Source organism: Bison bison, unplaced genomic scaffold (assembly GCF_000754665.1).
Source record: "Bison bison bison isolate TAMUID 2011002044 unplaced genomic scaffold, Bison_UMD1.0 scf7180017864323, whole genome shotgun sequence".
Taxonomy (NCBI): domain Eukaryota; kingdom Metazoa; phylum Chordata; class Mammalia; order Artiodactyla; family Bovidae; genus Bison; species Bison bison.
The window spans coordinates 3,518,568-3,524,151 of NW_011494895.1; the positions used below are offsets into that span (position 1 = coordinate 3,518,568).

At 56.7% G+C, this 5,584-nt stretch overlaps 1 protein-coding gene across 1 annotated transcript in view; it reads right to left on the reverse strand.

Annotated features, from left to right (window-relative positions):
• Positions 1-5,584, reverse strand: part of PFKFB3 (6-phosphofructo-2-kinase/fructose-2,6-biphosphatase 3) — a 78,771-nt gene that overhangs the window by 72,894 nt on the left and 293 nt on the right. The window lies entirely within an intron of this gene.

Here is a 5,584-nt window from a genome sequence, read left to right on the forward strand (position 1 = left end):
CCTCCTTGGTTCCAAATGGTCAGCTGAGGCCGAGGGCTGTCCGCACCTCCCGGGACCCATTGGAGATCAGGAGGAAACAGGAAGGCCACCCACAAAGGAGCTGGGTACTGGGAGACAGGTGATGGCTCAGGCAGGCCTGCCCTGGGAAAACCCTGTGAAGTTCAAGGAGAGACTCATGTCCCCTGCAGGGGAGGGTTGGGGGTAGGTGGGGTGCCGGAGGCTTGGACACTTCACGGATCCACAAATCCTGAGCACATGTGAGCAATGGGCGCTTTTAGCTCCATAAGGAGAAGAAAAGAGCGTCTACCTGCATGGGGCCCCCAGGTCTGAACCCACCAAGGTGCAGACCACACAGGCGCAGAGCATCAGGTGCTGTTGTTAAGGACCTACTGTTTCACCCAGAAGCATAAAAAAATAGGGACCATTGTCAGAATCACGTGTGTCTGCCTTGCTTACATTTATGGCTTGGTGTTGTCTTTCTTTTAGATTACACATGGGAGCATGGCCGTAAATCTTTCAGTGATCAGGGAATCTGACAGTCTTACCTCGGCTCTACAACTGCTTACCGCAGAGGAAAATGGAGTTTTGGACAAACTAACCAGGCACAAGGATTTATGGAGCACTTGCAACTACGTGGCTGGATAGAAGTACGAGATCCAGACCCTCCCCAAATCGAGGGCAAGCAAACTGAGCACAAGTAGGCATCTGCAAGAGCCCGATCTGCACAGAATAGATGGAAAACAGGGCAGAGAAGACTTGAACTTGAGCAGGGCCTTAAGGCAGGACCAGAAGCCTGTGTGTATCCACATGTGTGGATGGTACATCTCCCCCTCCCCAACCCAGGAGGGGGCGGTTAGCTCTCCCAGGGGAGCAGATGCAGGCGTGGAGCCCAGATGTGGGAGCCTGGGGGTCCTGGGGGCCACTACGGGATGCTGAGGACATGGACCACAGCAGAGGACATGCTTTAAGGGAACAGGAAAGCATTAGAGGGGCACAGCTCAGGGGTCGAAGGCCTAGGAGGACAAAGCAGAGGATCCTGTGGGAACAGAGGCCCTTAAGGAAACGAGATGGCCCGGCCTGGCTGGCAGGTGCTTCCCTGGGGCAGAGTCTCTGAGATGGAGCCTCCTGCCCAGCAAGCTGCCCCGGACCCAGAGGAGGAGAGCGCCCCACGACATGGCCTGCCTGCACCAGGGCAGAGGGTGGTGCTGGCCCAGCACCAGAGCACTGGGGCTGATGGAGGGACGAGGGACCAGCCCAGCCTTCTGGAGGGTAGAGCCAGGGTTTGCTTTTTGCAATCCTATTGGGAGAGAAAGGAAGGAGAGGGCCTCAGCTTGGGTCCAAAAACCCACTGCCCGCAGCTCACCTGCAGGAACCCCTCAGGGGCCGCCTCTCCTGTGATGGTGGCACTGGTCCGTGCCTCCACTCCCAGCAGGGGCCGGGGCGGCTCCCTGGGCAGCTGTAGCCAATCATCTGGCCAGACCAGGGCACTGAGTCCTGCCCCTGACAGGTGTGCCCTCGGGGCCACGGGAGAGACAAGAACACGACTTGCCTCCACATGCAGCCCCATGCCCTCCTCGGGCCTCCCTCAAGGACTCAGAAGATTCAGGCATCTAAGTTTCTCTCTGCTCCCGTCTAATGTGGAAAACGCTGCTGGTCCATAACTGCAGACTTTTCACGCTGTGCAGTCTCAGCCTGATGCACAAAGTACCAAACACATCCCTGCCTAGCCTACCATCGCGGGCAGAGCTGGAAAGGCAAAGCCTCGGTCCGGCTCTGCTCAGTGCCCGAGCTGACTGCTGCATACAGAGCCTCTGTCCTTCACCCTTGCAGTGGACGGAACAGTCCTGGGGTGGTTGAGAGGGTAAGTGCACACAGGCAGAGCTCTCACCCCAGGACTGGAAGGTGCTCCCTAAGTGTGAGTTTGGTTTCTCACTGTTATTATCAGAAACTCACCCCTCTCTCCCCTTCCCTTCTGAAGGTGGGATGTGCAGGAACACCTAGGACTCCACCATCTAAAGACATTTTTCCAGCTTCTCCACCTGAGAGAGCCCCAAGAATTTGGTCCAAGCCCCAGACTTGGAATGGAGCACCCCTCCACCCCCTAGAAAATCACCATCCAGCCTGGCTTCAAAGTCCTCCAGAGGGGGACATGCCAGGTTCACAGGTTTAATCGCCGGATTCACCGCCTAAGTTTTGGGTTAGGCTCCTTCACTCATTCATTCTTTAGATCGAGCGTCTGCTGTGCGCCAGGCACGCTGGAGGTTCTCTACCTGCAGTCACACCCCCCGGGCGTGATCCACCTGCCGTGATGGGTTCCCACCTAAGTTTTTGCTACTCACTTTGTTCTCACGATTTTCCCCGATGGTCCACATCAGGGTGTTTCATTGTCACTCTAGCCCATCTCAAGATTCCAGCAGTTCAACCAAGGGTCCCACTCTGTTCCCCCAAAACAGCCACCGGCACCCTGGAGCCACCAAGGAGAGAGGCCAGGGCGGGTGTGAACATGGTGAACACGTGAACAGCATGAACATGGTGCTGGCATGTCATCCCCTCAGCCGGCAGGGAAGGTCATCGAAGGTTTCTGCCCGCCACCCCAGCCCCACCGTTCACCCCATTCGGGCTACATGGTTCCTGCTGCTGTCATCACGGCAGGTGGATCACGCCCCGGGGGGTGTGACTGCAGGTAGAGAACCTCCAGCATGCCTGGCACACAGCAGACACTCAATCTAAAGAATGAATGAGTGAAGGAGCACATGAATGAGCAAGCAAGCAAGAGGTGTGCAGTCACAGAACTCTGTCCGCATTACATTCAGTGCCATCGATCGAGCCCCTCCAGAGGCAAGGCACAGGCTGAGAACCAAAGCCTGAGTGGCTATCTGTTTGTCGCCCCAGACTCACTGCCAGGAAGGGCAAGGCCAGGTCCCAGCAGGTTCGGGTCCCCACAAGTTGACCCACATGCACACAACGAGCTTCCTGGCCCTCTGCTGCCAATGCCCTAGGGTCAGAGAGAGGGAGCGGCAAGTGGTCTCTGCAGGGTCACGAGCCACCAGCATCCTCCAGAGAGGGGCAGGCTCCATCCAGCCACCAGCTCCAGTGACTGCTGGACCTTCAGCGCCCCAGTCCTGGGGTGGGACTGCCGGGGCTTCTGTAATACCCACTGTGGTTTTTCTCTCCCCTATCCTGCACCTTTGTAATAGGACCTTCACTAAGCTCTTCTCAGCTTGCCTGGAATGAGCGGGTCAAGTGCTTCCTGCCAGGCCCTGACCCAGCTGGTCCCCGAATCTGTCTTGCAAGACACAGAAACACAGCCTAGGAGACACAGCGGTCAGTTAGCCTTCTGGATGTGAGCCACAAAGGAGCCCTCCATCTGGCTTCTCGTTGTTTTGCAGGGAGAGAAGCAAAGTCTTTTCATTGCCCATTTTTTAGTTATTTTAAGAAAATAATTAATAGATTCAGATTCAAATTCTTTGAAGTATGAATGAGTGAAGATGCTCAGTCGTGTCTGACTCTTTGCAACCCTATAGGCTGTAGCCTGCCAGGCTCCTCCATCCATGGGATTTTCCAGACAAGAATACTGGAGGGGGTTGTCATTTCCCAGGGATTTCCCAGGGATTGAACTCAGGTCTCCATCACTACGGGCAGACTCTACCGTTTGAGTCACCAAGGAATCTCCCCTTTAAAGTATGAAAGAGTATGTATATATATATATACATATATACACACACACACACACACATACATACATACACACACACACTGAAGTCTCAGTATATATACCATGCATATATTCTGTGTATATGTATATATATAGAAGTCTCTAGCCCCGAGATGTTTCCCAGGATGGAGTGCCGCAGCCCTTCTCACAGGCTGACCTTTCCACCTCCTGACAGGTCCAGATGTCTCATCACCGAACTGGACTGAACGTACCTGGTCTGGCCCTAATTTCCACTCACTGTGTTTATTTCTCAACAGGAGGTCCCAACCCAGTCAAGTAGAGAAGTTCTGCTTGGCCTGCAAGCCCGCCGGAGCCCTGCCCTGGCTCACAGCAAAGCTGAAAAAGCCACAAGGGCCATCTCTCACACCCTGGACCCTTCAGGAATCAGCATTCATGGGACAGAGGGGCAGGGTTCGCCTGTCCAGGCAGCAACATTCTTCTCTTCGGACTAGGGAGAAAAGTCAAAACACCGTGGGCAGCGTGAGGACAGAGGTCTGCTGTGACTTAACGAGGCTGTCACAGAGGGAAACCTCCACACGTGAACATCAGCTCAGCTGCCCAGGGACCTACTCCTCCTTCGCAAGGCTGGCTCCCTCCCAGTGAATGGCGGCTGTGCCTCCCAGGAGTCTGCCTCCAGAGACTACACGGATGCAGTAGATAAATGACCATTCACGCTGCAGCAACATGAGGTCAGGTGGGGACTCTGGGGAGTGCCCAGAGGCATGGCAGCCCCGTTATATGGAATAATGGAGCCATTGAAGCCAGCCACTTTGGGACCATGCGCCATCAGCATCAGCCAAGGACCTGATTGAACCCTCAGTCCCCGCACTGAGCTGCCACCTACCTTCTCAACATCCCCACAGGCCGGCATGCAGACCGTGCCCCTTCACAACCAGGACCTCACAGTGGCACCGTAGCAACCTCCGTTTAAGGGACAAAGGCCAACAGGGTAATCGGGGCAACCCTAGCATTAATCTGACGATGAATCGAGATGATGAGAGAAGTGTAGAGACGGCCAGAAAGGTGGGTAGAGGCAGCGGGAGGAAGCCACGCAGCCAGTCCTCAGTCCCCAGGTGTTCGAGAGGGAGTCGCTGGCCTGGGTCACTGGTACCCAGGTGGGCGTGGGGAAGCCTTGGGTCCGAGTGACAGTGGGTCCCCGAGCCCTTGGCATCAGAAATACAAAAATCAGGAGTCAATCAGACTGCTCTGTTTGGAAAGTAAACCGAGTCTCCTCCATCCATCCATCAAGGCGCCAACCTGAGGATGGCGCATCCTGGCCCAGCTCTGCAGCGCCCTGGGCACAGCAGGGCCTCATCACCCCGCCAGGAAAATGGGCCATGGGAGTAGCTGGGGCTTTTCTGCAGAGGAACAGGGCCTGAAGGTGGGCCCGGTGGGAAGCTCCGTGCAGGCTGCCGGGCACAGGGAGGCAGGTCTTGCCTGGTAGGCGGGCCGCTCCTCTGCCAGCTGCCCCGCGCGCCTCTCACCAGTCCCACACGTCCCAGCTGACGCGCTCGTACTGCGGATGAAGAAACCGAGACTCCGGTCGGCTAAATGACTTCCCGAGAGTCCGAGGGTAAGTAGAAAAGGCCGGAGGCAGGACTCCCACTCGGATCTGCTTTCACACCTGCGTGCTCCCCCGCCTGTCTCTCCGGGAGGCTCGGACGGCAACCAGAGCGCGCCGCCGGGACCCCACGCTGCGAGCCTCTCGCCACCTCTGGCCGCCATAGAACACTCCCTTCCGAAATCTTCAGCCCGCCGGGAGAACCCGATTCCACCTGCATCTCAGAACTTGCTGCGGCGCGATCGGGGTTGGTCCAAGTACCGCGACCCACGCTCTGCGCGCGGCCTCCGCCGCGCACGCTGCACACC